Consider the following 15387-nt stretch of genomic DNA (forward strand, 5'->3'; position numbering starts at 1 on the left):
CGCAGCAGTACAACCCTCCATACTTAGGTAATAGGCCACCAAATTTCTTTGGGAGGGGAGCCCAGTTAACTCTCCCAACACCGACTGACTCAAGACCTGTCGTACCTAGGCTGGAGATGAACCCAACTGGTATACCGAGACCACCAGGGCATTTTGTAACCCACCCATCTAGCGATGCTCCTATTCACTTTGTGGAGGAGCCTAATGAGGAAGAAACATATGTCAACCCGTACATATCCTATGACAAGGAGGGCAACCCAGTCATGATGGACTACCGGCCGGTGCCAATGATGGCTTTAGGAAGAGGAAGAGGCAGAGGCTTTGGAGGGCCAACCCAAGATCTAGTCACATGCTGGACTTGCGGCCATCTAGGCCACATTTCATCACGCTGCCGAGAACGAGAACAAGCTAACAAGGACAAAGCGGATCTCTGATGCACAGAGTGTGGAATCACACATCTGTTTCCTACCTGTCCTAGGCGAAAGCCATCAACTAGCTCTACCAACATGCCATCGGTGCCTTTGGGGCTTTTTGGAGTGGAAACCTTTGACAATGAGGATGCACCCATCCCACTACATGTTATGACACGAGCTCAAACAAAACAGGCAGGCATCTCTTTGCCAGGGCCAAGTAACCTTGACGTAACCTCAATAGGAAAGAACAGCCGGAGGAGACGAAAAAAGAGAATCGATGCAAAGATAACTCTTAAAATCGAGGAAGCGACTACGTTAGTAACGGGATAGAGGGTCACAAACGCAGAGGCGGAGACCTCAGCTCCTAAGATAGCCGAGCTAGGGAGTGCCAAGGTAGGGGAATATCCCCATCCCAAACGGTAGCTCGAGGCTATAGCTAAGGTCAAGGAGTGGGTCAAGGACATCCAAAAGTGCCTCAAGGATGTTGAACCCATATTAGAAGATCCTATTGATGATTTCTCCTGTGTGAGCATACTAGTCTCACCTTCAAAACCACAAGCTGCGAGCATACCTGCACCACTCGGGGCAACTCAGCAGCAAGGCCAAGGGGAAACTTGCCAAGGCAGACAGAATGCATGGCCTAGAAATGCTAGCCTCAGGGGAAGACAAGAGCCTAGTAGCCTCCTCACAACCTTGTTGTCTACTCCAGTAACTCTAAGCTTGGAAGACCTGCTTAGGCAAAATCATTCCTTATGGCACGAGTTAAAAGACTTGATGGAGGGATACACAGGACTTGCGGGTGCTGATCTGCAAGATCATGATGCGGTTACACAAATCCCAAGTCTAACTCTACACTCAACTCCTAAGTCTTTGCACATCAATGCTTTTTGGGAAGGCATTGAAATGCATGCAGTTTTACCCGTCCTAGCCTTAGGAGATATGATGCGAAAAGGAATTGTAGACATAGATGCAGGTGTTAGTGTACTAAGCCATGCAGTCTTAGAGGCATGGGAAAACCCTCCTGTAGAGAGTGCCAGGTTTAACGTCACGTTAGAAAATGGAATGAAGGTAAGGCCATTCGGGGTCTTAAAGAATTGACCAGTAAAGATTGCTGGTGTGCAGTTTTCCGTAAACTTCGTTGTCATGAAGGGAGTGGATTACGACATACTATTAGGCCGACCTTGGATGAGGAATGCACGTGTCATTGATGACTGGGGCAATGGTTTGATTTTCCTAGGGAACAGAACTAGTGCAGTAAGGGTAGAGATGGACACTTGGAAGACGACCCTTGTTGACCTAGATGCCATCTCAGCTATGCTGAAAGGCGATACTCAAACGACCAAACCCTATGGATCACTCACTAAATATATTCCTTTCCCTGAGGATGAGAGGGATTGGATGCACATTTTGGCAACCATTGACCTACCATTCTCGGATGAGGAAGAACTATATCGGCAGGTTTCTAAAGCCGCAACCATGCCAATTGAGGAGCCAATTGTGCCACTCTGCATGATGGCAGGTAGCTCACTCAACCCAGCCAAACTAGCCTCATTCCATATCCCCAACAACAAACTAGAGCTTCAGGAAATCGTAGAGTATCTGACCAATAAACTAGAAGGCAACTTGGCTGCTAACTTAAAACCTCTACGTGATCTATTAGCTAAGCCAGAATGGAAATGGACCAAGGTCCATGACCTGAATTTGTTATATAACTGGGCTTTAGTTACTGATGACAAGGAGACTGGAGAGGAAAGCTTAGGTGATGATGAGCAGTCAGAAGGACATGACTCTGATGACAAGGAGTATAAGGACTGTCGCTCTATGGGAGAGGAGAGTGAAGAAGAGATAGATACAATAGAGTACGACACGGAAGGAAAAGCGATAGAACAATCAGGGCAGACTTGAGGCCTAGGAGAGGAAGGACCAGTCAGAACGAAAAAGGAGTCATGCGAATGGAGTGTGACAGATCCTGGCTAGAACACATAGGAGTCGTGGATTACGAGCAAGCCGGAGTGGCACGACCATGGGTAATCCCAGTGCTCAAGACGGATGCACCTACCGAACTACGACCCCCTGGGGAAACACCTTCCTCAAGTGAGGGATGCGAGTTTAACTCATAGTCGGAAGTCAACACTGAGAGTGATCCCAAGATACCACAACCTTCTAAAGTCAAATGCACCAAGGGAGACTTGCCAGTCCACCTAAGGCGTAGGAGGCTAAAGGAGGAGGCCAGGAAGCAAGCAAAGGACTCAGAAGCAGAAAGGCAAAAGAAACCGCAGGATCTACCCAAACGGTTTACAAAATTTAAAAAGGGTGACAGAGTGGTGATTCTGCTAGGTGCAAAAAGACAAGGCCAAACTAGTGAACCGATCACCAAAGTCAAGGAAGTTAACTTGGCTGGGGAAGGTGAAAAGCCAAGACCTGTATTCATTGCAAATGACTTGACGGAGGATGAGGAGACCAAACTTGTTGCACTCTTGCAAAAGTACATTGACGTATTTGCCTGGACATTGGATGAACTTAAGGGAGTCGACCCTAGGGTTGTGACTCATAATATCCCAATGGTCCCTGATGTAGTGCCAACGAAACAACGAACTTACCCCATGAATCCCAAACACACCCATGCAGTAAAAGAGGAGATTGATAAACTCATGAGGGCAAGATTCATATATGAGATCGAGCACACGGACTGGGTATCACCTATCATGATTGTCATGAAGAAAAATGGAAAAATCTGAGTGTGCGTGAACTACAAGAAAGTGAATGCCACTACAAAGAGGGATAACTATCCTTTACTTACACTGAGCACATGCTTGAGAGGGTAGCAGGTAAAGAAGCCTATAGTTTTTTGGATGGTTTCTCGGGCTATAATCAAGTGCAAGTGCACCCCGACGACAAGCACAAGACTGCCTTTGCCACGGAATGGGGTGTATTCGCCTACATTGTCAGGCCTTTTGGGCTGATGAACGCATCTGTGACTTTTCAATGCCTAATGTGCACTATCTTTAAGGACATGCTTAGGCGCGAACTAAAAGTGTTTATAGATGACTTATGCATACACTCTAGTTGGGCCGAACACTTAGAGAAATTGAGAACTGTCTTTGAAAGGTGTAGGTTGTACCATCTCTCATTGAACCCCTTAAAGTGCCAATTCTCAGTGAAACACGGATGCATGTTAGGGCACATAGTGTCAAGGAACGGCATTGCCACTGACTTTTCTAAAGTCAGAGTCATTGTTGACTTACCCCCACTTGATAACTACAAGGGAGTTCAGTGCTTCTTAGGACAGACTGGATATTATGGACGCTTTGTACTAAATTACGCACTTATTGCTAGACCATTGTACAAGCTATTGATAGTGTTCGAGTGGACAGAGGAATGCCAGCGCGCATATGAGGAGTTAAAAAAGGCTCTTACTACTGCACCAATCTTATGAGCCCCAGATTGGAACATAACGTTTCATGTACACATAGACGCCTCTAAGTTCACTATTGGAGCTGTGCTATGCCAGCTTGGTGAACATAACGTAGATTACCCGATGAGTTTTGTCAGCAGACAGCTCATAGAGACCGAGATGAACTATTCCACGACAGAAAGGGAGGGGTTGGACATGGTATTTGCGGTAAAGAAATTTAGGCATTACCTGTTGGCCACTCCCTTTGTCTTCTTTGTTGACCATCAAGCCTTGCTATATCTTGTGAACAAGCCTTGCGCTACGGGACACATAGCTAGATGGTTAGTCCTTCTACTGGAGTTTGACTTCTCTATGGTTGTACGCAAAGGAAAGCAACATTACATGGCTAACCACATGTCCCGCATACCCACAGGAGAAGCCGCTGGACAAGGCATACTTGACGATCTACCGGATGCTTATCTCTTTAACCTATCTAGCGAGAGAGAATTGTTTAAAGATGATCTGATGCCGTATTGGGCCGATGACATAGTGCAAGTGCTAGAGAGTGGACTAGCTAAGAGACCCATTGAGAAGGCCAAGCTGAGAAGACTTATCCTGAAAATTCAGCCATACCAACTGATAGCCGGCCAACTCTACAGATTGGGACAAGACGGTTTATTACGCAGATACTTATGTGAGCACGAGATGCACGATGCATTAAAAGAAGCATATGGCGGAATCGCTGGAGGACACTTTAGCGGGGACAACAGCCCGAAAGGTGCTACAATCCCAACTATGGTGGCCCACCCTTTTCCGCAATGCAGCTAAATTCGTAAAGCACTGCGATGAGTGCCAAAGGACCAAAGTGCCTATGCGGAAAGACAAGATGGAGTTGACCCCTGTCATAGCCCGACAACCCTTTGAAAAATGGGGCATCGATTTTATTGGACCTATCAGTCCTGTGGCACAATATTCCCAAGCTCGCTACATCATAGTGGCAACCGATTATCTAACGAAGTGGGCAGAGGCACGAGCCACGAGGAAGAATGATGCTAGAACCACTGCAAAGTTCTTGTGGGAGCAGGTCATTTCACAGTTTGGCTGTCCAATCGAACTTGTAAGCAACCAAGGCACACACTTCATTAATGAGGTGATTTCCCACCTACTCTCTACCTTCCTAATAATTCATTGGAAGTCCTCTCCCTATTACCCTTAGGCTAATGGCCAAGCCAAATCCACGAATAAAATCTTAGTCAACATGCTTACAAAGGTAGTGTCTACTTCAAGAAGTGACTGGGACAACAAGCTAATGGCGGCCTTGTGGGCCTATCGCACAGCTTATAAAACGGCTGTAGGACAAACGCCTTTTAGGCTAACGTACAGAACTGAAGCCATTTTACCCTTATAATTCTTCATCCCTAGCTTAAGGATAGCAATCTAGGAGCGTTGGGAGGGAAGAGAGGCTTGGACCAATCGCTTGGTGGAGTTAGAGCGCCTAACAGAGACTTGACTCCTCGCCACTCACTCTCTGATTTATGAGAAGGCTCGACGAAAGATGTGGTTTGACAAGCATGTCAAACAGTGAGACTTTGAACAAGGGGACCTTGTTCTGCTATACTCTGTAAAAGGACATAAACAGAAGATGAAGTTTCGGGGGCTAGGGCCTTTCAAAGTACGCATGATTGGTAGAACAGGGAATGTTGAGTTAGAGACACTTGAAGGCGAAGGAATAGGATTTTTTAATGGCAGCGGCATAAAGAAGTACTATCCTCCTTCCCATCCATTACATGAGCCACCCATGCTAGAACCCCCAATGAACGTCTGCATGGCTACTATAACCGACCTTACAGATCAGGATGAAGAAGCAGTGGCACCGGCGTATCTATGAATCACAGTCACTGCAGGAGCGACGTATTCTTTCGATGCCTTGATTGATGAAGGTGTCGACTACAACATCTTGACGCATGACCATCGGACACGCATTGGTCAACCGAAACTACAGCCCACTAATGCCAAACTCACCCCGTTTGGGGGTAATGCTTATTCACTCCTGGGGAAGTGCAAGGTAGTCGTTTCTATCGAGTCTGAAAGTCTACCAGCTTTCTTCCATGTGTTGCCTGACACTAAAGAAGATGGCAATATGTCACTATTAGGTCGTACTTTCAAGAAGCAAACGAACTGTAATGTGGATTACAATCGAAACTGCATTCATCTTGCTATAGGCAATGTGCGTATAGTGACGACTTTCAGCAAGGGTTGTCCTGACTCCTCCACCATTACGAAGCCACCGGTAGAAACCCCTATGACCATGCTTCAGCCCAAGTCTAAACAGAAGAAAACTAAGGCCTCATGCCAGGCTCTCGACCCTAGGCCCAAACCCACCAAGAGTGCTCACAATGCCAAGGAGTCCAAGCTTATGTGGGTGCCAAAACGGCCAAGATCACATTCGGGTAGACCACCCAAACGTGATTCTAAAAGCCAAAATAATCAGCCATCATGGCCTAAGAGGCAGTCTAGACACTATCGACATAGACACACAACCACGCCGCGATGGATCCCCAAAGATCTCTTGCGAGCACAAGGATACTACGAGGGCAACCCCTGGATTTGGGTATCTAAAAGTGGCAAGTTTAAAAGCTCATCTACAAGCAATCTCACCCCAATGAGGGAGGCTTGCACACATGGTGCCCAAGGCATAGTCAGCAAACTATTGCCTGTTGTGGCTAGTAAGCCCCAGTTCATCTATCGACTAAAGCAATCGCCACAAGCCTTAGACTTAACTAATCGAGAGAACTTAAATACCCCCATGACTGCTTACTCAGAACCTAGCACAACTCCCATGCCCCTAGAGCTTCCTACAGCACCTCAAAGTGCTTCGGAGTGCAAAGCCACACCTGTGACACCAATGATGGAGTCACCACTATCCAGTCCATTTGCACCATTCCCACCAGCAGGTCTTAAACCTTCCTACATGGTACAACCTTTCCTTTCCTTGGCTAAAGACCTCACCGCGACTTCTGGGGATGACTGAGTAACCTGCATCAAGATGTTGGATAAAACTTTCACTACATTCGCTAGAAGTTATGAGAGGCTAGACCTAGGTCTTCTTGACAACGCACTTGCCTCGGATGTTCATGCATTACCATGCACTTGGAAAGAATACGAACTTATGACCGGTAAATTTCCCAAAATTGCTGCTAAACTGATAGCAAACAACGAAATCTCAAAGGAGCAAGCTGCCCTCAAAAGACTAATCACTTCATATCATAAGCCGCCTCATTCTGTTCCTGAGCACGAGTTGCAAGAGCTCATGCAGATGGCAAGCTCGCCTTCCACGTTCTTGCAGCAGTGGTTTGCTCTGAGAATCCAATGGGAGAAAAAAGGTTGCCAGATAATGACCAATGTTCAGCAACACAGGGTTGTTAAAACCATCGAATATGACCCTACTTATGTGGCACCTATCTCGTTTAGGGTTTTGGCCATCACCCGCAACCAGCATTTAGACAACCATGTGCTCGCTCACCCTTACATTGACCAATTCCTTAGGAAAGAGGAATTACATGTTGCAAGCCGCCTTAATACTGGAGATTGGTCAATGTGAGGGTGAGCGAGCACATGGTCAATGTAAGGGTGATTAGCACATTGGTCAATGTAAGTCAATCCATGAAAAATAGCATTTGCCTTGTACTTCCTGTGCTAATCCTAGGAAGGATTCCTTGAAAGATCCAAGATGGGGGGAGCAATGTGAGCAAGATCAGAGCAAAATGAGAGTCAACAAAATGAGAGTCATGCTATCTAGCAGAATGTTATGATTAATTGAGTTTCAATGGAAGATACCGCAAAGGGAAAACAATAGCAATTGCTGCTGTGAGCCTATCTCTAAAATTCAAGCCTCTAAGCAAGTATACCAATTTTTGACACATACATTTTTCTCTTAAATTTATTTTTGTTAGAAATAAGCCGATTTTTAAGCATTAATATTGGCATGGTGTATTGACAGGTAACCACCATGGCAGGACAAGATAAAGGGGGCAAACTCCCATTTTCTGAAGAAGAGATGACCAAGTTTGGCATCAGCGTCGAGACACGACAATTCAGCCAATTCACCTTCAAGCACATGCTGAATCTGGATGAGGCCATCTTGGAGGAACCTGCAGTCAAAAAATTGGTGGACAGATGCCACCTCCACAAGTGTGTGGAAAAGGTGGGGTAGGCCGTGGATTACGGCATGTGTGCTGAATTTCTGAGGAACTTTGACAAGGGCAGGAACTGTGGCATTGTCACAGTGAGGACAGGGGAGCAGGAAAGAAGAGTTGAAGTGCCCCTCAATGCGGCAATCGTAGAGAAGGCCTTGGGGCTCATACCCAAGAAAGAGAGGCGGCCGAGAAGGGATGTTTATGCCATGCTGGGGGTAAAGAAAGAAGAGGTACACATAGTGGATGGAATCAGCTTGGCTAACATCCTGGATCCAGTAATGAAGGTGCAAGCAAAGATGATCCACACACTCTTCTCGGGCCAAAGGTACAACGCATCGATGAATAGGATCGGGGTCCCGTCATTAGAAAGCATCATAGCAGGAGTCCTTGAGGAGGTAGACTGGAATGGGTTCGTGTAGAAAACCATTCAAAGCTCAGCTGCCCTTCTCACTCCAGCGGAAGCACCAGCAGGAGGAGAATCCCCTGCCTCAACAAAACCACTGTTGAGCTCAAGGAGCTAGGTTTTGAGGAGCATGAACAACCACCACCACCACCGCCAGTCATCCCATCTGTGGTTGAGCAACATGTCAAAGAGGGTCCGGATTTCAAGCAAGGTGATGAAGAAGAGCAACAAAGAATTCCGAGTCCGCCTCAACCCTATCTCCCACAGGAAGAACCTGCAGATGCCCATCTGCCTGAGCGTATAGTTGCAGCAAGGAGGACAAGACAAGAATTAGCTGAGGAGGCCCAATGCCGAGCATGAACAATTCCAAGACAACTTCCTGAAGAGCCCATGCCACTGAGAGGTGATGCACATCCTGTAGACTGGCCCCAGGAGTTGGTCATCTGGCGTCAGTAAGAGTTCCTGAAAAGGCCGTTTGAGCTCTCATTTGCTTTCCCACACTCTCTAAACTGGGCCCTGCCTCTAGGAGTATTAGCCAAGATCAAGGATCTGGCTAATGAACTTGCAAACAGGTGGATTGAAGAGAGGAGACTGATAATAACTAGGTGGCAACAAGAACCACAAGATTACTGGGAAGATAAGGTCAATCTAGTTTTCAAAACCATCCAAGGCTATGAGGCACAGCCGAAATGGCGGAGGAGGATTTGGGACACCAATTTGGATGCATGGACCGCCTTTTGCAGTTCACTCCGCGAAGAGCGCAATGATCCTATCTACATGCCCTACCCCCATAGGCATGGAGTGGACTATGATAGATACTTGCATGGGGATTACGACTTCCCAAAAATATATAATGTAAATGCTAGGAGCCCTGAGGAATGCTTAGTGTTTAGGTTAGAAGATATACTTCCTTCTATAAATTGTTTCCTTGCAGACTTCTCTTCCTGCCGAGATCTAGCATTTTTGACCACTTGTAATTACCTCCGACTTATCAAATTCCTGCTACTCCAAAAACCCACAGCAGAGGAAGCCCATCTCCCCCCCACTCTTCTTTGATATCAACCTAGGAATATATAGTAGAGCTATGACTAGGTTAATGATGCGGGCTACTCTCCTTCCTTCCTTCTGTCTAGAGCTCTTAGAAAATGTGAGTGACACCCGCTTTACAAGGTGTAATCACCCTTTCTTGTCAACCACTCCTCTGAGAGCTAAGGCCAATATTAAAGAATACCTACAAAGTCGCGCATTCTTATCTCAATGCCTGCGACCGCCCCATGATTAAATGGGTTTGATATGCCTTGACAATTGTACTCCCTCTCTCATTCTCAAAAAAAAAAAAAAGCAAAGAGAGAAAAAGCCACAAGTTAACAAAGACAAGGTGATTGGAGAGAAAGACAAGAGCAAAAAAATGCAAAGCTGAAAGATGAATCTACTACTAAGCAAGTTAACAAGGAGAACACTTCACATGTGCTTGCAGTCTCCCTTCATTGTTATTGTGCACCACAGTCACTGCATCTAGGGTTTTCCCAAGCCCCTTCCCGACTTCACACTTAGAGCACATCAAGGGCAGGACTTTCAGACCTGTCACCCCAAGTTTTTCACTGCACCTCCAACAACACACGAACTGGGTCCTCAAGTGTGGGACATTACCAAGGGCTTGTCCAAGGTTAGACCCATCTCCCAGTTCCACTAGCACGGGCACCATGCACTACATAGTGAGACAGACACACCCCCTAGGAAGTGCACAATTTTCTTGCAGGTTATGTTCGTGTTTCAAGAACTGGCTGCTTGGCTGAAGAAGATCATCCACTACATCCTCCAATGACAAGGAATTTTTCCATGAATCGGACATGACTCCATTACTACAACTTCAGGAGCTTCGCTGCGAAGGTTTAAATGGCTCACCAGATTTCATGTTGCCAATAATCTGCCTACTGATGGTGGATGCCATGACTGAACCAAATCAAGCAGAAGGAGAACCCAGTGATGGATCTGCCATTAGCTTAGATTTTGGAACCTCATCTTCCAAAGATGCATGCCTACCGCCTCAAGATCTACGGATCGCTCATTGATTCCACAAGCTTGAAGATTTTCAATGCAAGGTTCAAGATCTTTAGCTCAGCATTGAACATCTTGAAATCAAACCTGAAGATCTTGAAATCAAAGCTGAAGATCTTCAAATCGAAGACAAGGATCCTCAGGATAACAAGATCTTCAAAACAAAGACAAAGATCTTCCATGCGAAGACAAAGCAAACCTTTGTCAAGACAGAGTTCAGGGGGGTTTCTCCAGGATAAATCCCTCCAACACCATTCTCCTAAGGAATTTCTTATTGATCAAGCATTTCTGTTGACCAAAGGATAACTGGCTACCTATTTTCCTCCAGCCAATTGGAACCTCTATCAACCGTTCGCAGAATGGGAGCCACAACTGTGTGTGAAATCCCGAGCATTTTCATGAAGTCTAAAGCACACCGGAATCTCTCCTGGTCATCGTCATCAAACTCCATCACCTCTCATTCACAAGCATCAATGTCATCTACTCACTAGTTCCACCTAGCAACATCATCATCTATCCCACTACTTCCCACCACAGTGCCATGGGACTGGCACTTGGCTAGGAGAGGGGTAATTTTTACCACAGCACAGAGGAGCGGGAAATGGAACAAAGGAAATAGCAAAAGGCACAGGACAAAAGGAAGAAAAAGGCGCCTTAACCGGTAACCAAACCCTGAAAAAATTAAAAGTACGGGCACGACCCTCAGGAAGTCTTAGAGTCACCCAAGGAAAGTAAAAGAGTAAAAAGCGCACCATTAAGTGTGAAAGCGCTCCCGAATCCTTGTAAAAGAGCGCCAAGCTCACTCCTGTGCAAATTGTATGCATTAGTTGGGAATAGGATAGATTAGAACACTGGGGAATGAGAAATGGGCCTAGCTAATGGCCGGCCATGTAAAAAAGGGGATGACCACCCATGAAAAGTAGGGCATGTATGTAAAGTTCAAAAAGTGAATGAGAAGATCATTCTTGTGTGTGGCCAAAGCTTCTTCTTCTTCTTCTCTTGTTTCTTTCCTTCTTACTTGTGCTTGAGAGAGGGATTGAGAGAGTGTGAGGGAGTGATTGTGTGAGAGTGAGGGATCTTGGAGAAAAGCTCTCCATCTTCTCTCTTCATCTTCCCCTCCTCTCTTCTCTTCTCTTGTCTCGTGCATGGCTATGGAGGATGAAGCTCATGGGAGAGGGATTGAGGTTGCTTGAGCTTGCCTCAAGGATCGTGGAGCTACCGGTGTGTAAGAAAGAGGAGGTTACTCCATCGAGCATCAAGGTAAGCTCACTGCACCCGTAAGGTAGGCATTGCGTGTCGGCTATGTGAGAGGTAGCCATGGCCACTCGGTTCGAACACTTGAGCAGTAAGTGGTACGTAGGTCTCGGGGTAGAGCTTGTAGCTCCCCTTCAACAATATACAGCCAGCCATCAAGAACTCCCCCTATTCCTAATGATGATAATCAAAATTCAACATATTTAGAGGATGGACTGATGGCTCCATCCCACTTTCTTCATTAAACTCAACAGGGATGCTCGCCAGGATTTGTAAACAGTGATGGCAGAAAACTTTAATCTCCCACACAAAGGTACTATCTTCTTGCTCAATCACTTTGTATCCTTTGCTCCACCAGATAAGCTTCCCTCATGATATCTTTGCTCTAGATATGGGTGCTCCAAATAAGGGATTAACCTCCCCATCAACCAGTTTAATGTAATATTTTTGTACGAAATATTGAATTCCCCACACACGACGCGCAAAAAGTAGTTTAAAATAATCTTTCGCGTCGATTAATGTTGGTGGCTAAGTGTTCCCTCCGCACACATTGATAAATTCCGGCTCCGTGACGTGCATACGAGACTGAGGCAAAAAACCCGTAGGCCACACGAGAACACCTCTTCAAAGGAAAGGGTAAATGGATAAGTGTTAAAATTGAGGCCATTTTTTTAATTATTAACCCCCTCCCCCCAGCCGATGCATGGCAGGGAGAGGGAGTGTGAGAAGGCTTGAGTAGGCGTGGGGAAGCATGAGGGAGGGGAGCATGCAATAACCACGTGTATGGCTATCTCCCCCCCCTCTAACTATATGAACCCTCCCCTTGAAGCTTGGGGGAGGCAGAGGAAGGCTGTCGTGCTGCCCGCCCTGCCGTGAGAAGTCGCCATAACCACTGCCGCTGCCCATTGCTGCCGCCAAACTGCCGTCTTTGCCATCATCGCCACCATCATCATAATCATCATCCTCTTCATCCCCTTCATCGTCATCCCCATCACCTCCCTCATCAATATTCAGAAGCTTAGAAGCTTCTTTGGGAGCTTCCAAATTGGAGTCTCCATAAGCCTTGTTCCCCTGTGCATTGCGGGTTTTCCTTAAAACCGCATTCTGTAAAGGTTGTGTCTTGCATGGAGGAGAAGAACTCGGTCGGGGAGGATTCGTAACACGTAAAGGACCCAAGAGGAGTTGTTGAACCAGGAATTGAGTCGTCAATGACTCCGCAGAAAATCCCGAGAGGTGCACATGCGAGATTTCTACTCCGAGTTCATGTGTGGATAACACCCTGAACCTCAATGCCCCGGGTCTTAGAAATTGATTTTGCATGGAAAAAATGCATTTAAGCGTGCCTTTAATTCACGTAGTTGAGTTAAATACATTTGGAAATTTTAAATGCAATTATTTCGTTTACAAAGTTAGTGCATGTCATGCCTTTGAAAAATGCTTGCACTTCCAAGTTGCAATACCAAATGCATATTGCATAGGTTATAAGGTAGATTTGTCTAAATGCATCCTTGGTTTCCTCGCAAAAAGAAATAGCGTATAATGAATTTTGATAGTAATCTCCTAGTTGTGATTCATACGAGATAATCATTAACGTCTATTAGATGTTGTCCAAGTAGTTGCATGCATGAAAAGGGTTCATGTACCATGCATATTGCATGCGATGTTAATTACATCCTAGGTTGGGTTAAATGCTGTAGGACGAATTAAGTCAATAATAGTCTTATGACATTCATCATGGATGGACTTCTTTTATCAAAGGTTGTATTTAGGAAGAATGCATTTCATATTAAAGCTTGAATTCAATGCATTAAGCGAAGGGTTATGAGCATAGTTCCTGTTGAAACTCATTGTAGGTTTTTATACGAGTTAGCCCTAAATTGTCAATCATTATAGTTTAGGCAAGAAAAAGAAATGGTCATTGTACATTTTATAGTTTCATAGAAGGAAAATTCTATGAATAGCATATTTGCATGAAATGTCATGTCCTGCAATTATTTACATCTTTTAGGAAAAATATTAGCATCTTTAAGGAAAGATCACTTCTTGTCGCAAGACAATTAGATCGATTTAGGTAGATCACTTGTAATGGCATAACCAACATGGGATTCACAAAAGCATAAATAGTTGGTATGATGAACACCCCCAAGTGCTATGTAGGGTTTAGGTACATTAAAAATTCTACCTAGTATCGAACTTGGGATGCCAAGTCAAGACTTTAGATCCCAAAGGTCCTACCCACATTCAGGCAATGTTAGGGTTAATTGGATTCCCATACAATAACGATATAGGGGTTTTACCCTAGGGTAAATTGGCCTAATACTAGACTTCCGATTGAGTTTAGAAGCCCTAGGGCCAAACTTTGTCGGCCTAGTATGGTTAGGGTTGGGTTGGGTCAAGAAGACATCCCAAATGCTACATCTTTACCAAGGTATCCTTGACCAAGGAATATCATGCGATGGGAGAAATAATCCTATAAGTCAGATGCGACATCTATGCAACAAGTTACAACGTCACTGGATGTGGTGTTTAAATCAAAAAGTAGAATTGCCACTCCTTGGAACAAGGTTGCCGAGTCTAAGTGCAAGTCTAACTTGCAAGAGGATGAGTGATCATCTTGATACATCACCCTTCTTCGAGGTTGATTTGACAAGTTAGGGTAATTATGAGTTACCTAGCAAGCAATTGACCAATCAAGTTAGGGCGAAAAGGTTTCCTAGGATTTACTGTCTTAATTTAAGAAACCTAAGGTGTTGGTTAATTTGGGTTAATAGGGTATAAACCCTAACCCAAGGATAAATGGATACACAAACAAAAAAAACCTTGGGGATCTTGCCAAGTCCCAATCGATCCTGAATCGAATGCTAGATGCATTCAGAGAGAAGGATTCACACCTTAGCAATTGGCTAAACAAACGACCACTGGATTGATTGTGTTTGTACAGTTAAGAGCAGTGTTTGTACTTCTTTGATCAAGGAACTAAAGATGGAAAGATAATTAATGCTTCAGGTTGAAGGCCTCGAGGGAGAGGCAACATCAGTTACCCCCATCTGTCTGCCTAACCCTATCCAAGGGGGTTGTTAGTTGCACCGGGTACGTGGACCAAACCCGCCACGAGAGGTCTCTTCGTGGATGCTACTTGGAGCAGGAGCATGCTTGGGTACCAGGGTGGGCTCTGACCGTAAATCCCTTGCCTCTGGGTCCTGCACAAGAGGCTGACGTGACTCGGGATCGGATCTCGAGGCCTGCATACTAGTCTATGGGCGAAAATTAATAGCGATCCCTGAGGATGGCTAGAATAGCCTTCATGCAAATTATGGAATTGCCTTCGGGCGGATTATGGATTAGCCTTCGGGCTCGATTATATGATGTATTCCAAAGACGGATAAATAAAGATCAAATGTTGAAAAGGAACTTGTTTGACATTGTTTTTCTATGTCTGTGCTTAAGTTACGTGAAGGAACTGGTCATTAATTGGCTAATTAAGGAAGCTATTTTTGCGTGTGAAACTAAATGTGGTAGGTAATTAGGTAACTAAAGCAACCCTGAGGAAAGTGCGATGGATGAGACCATGGGTCTGTCCTACGGAAAGGTGGTCTTGGTTGGCGGGGAACGTTTCTCAAAGAAATTGACAGCAAGGTAATGATGACCTAGAATCTAGGAAGCTAGAGT

The sequence above is a fragment of the Lygodium microphyllum genome, chromosome 27 (assembly GCF_053477565.2).
Source record: "Lygodium microphyllum isolate KBCC chromosome 27, Lygodium_microphyllum_v1.1.10, whole genome shotgun sequence".
NCBI lineage: Eukaryota > Viridiplantae > Streptophyta > Polypodiopsida > Schizaeales > Lygodiaceae > Lygodium > Lygodium microphyllum.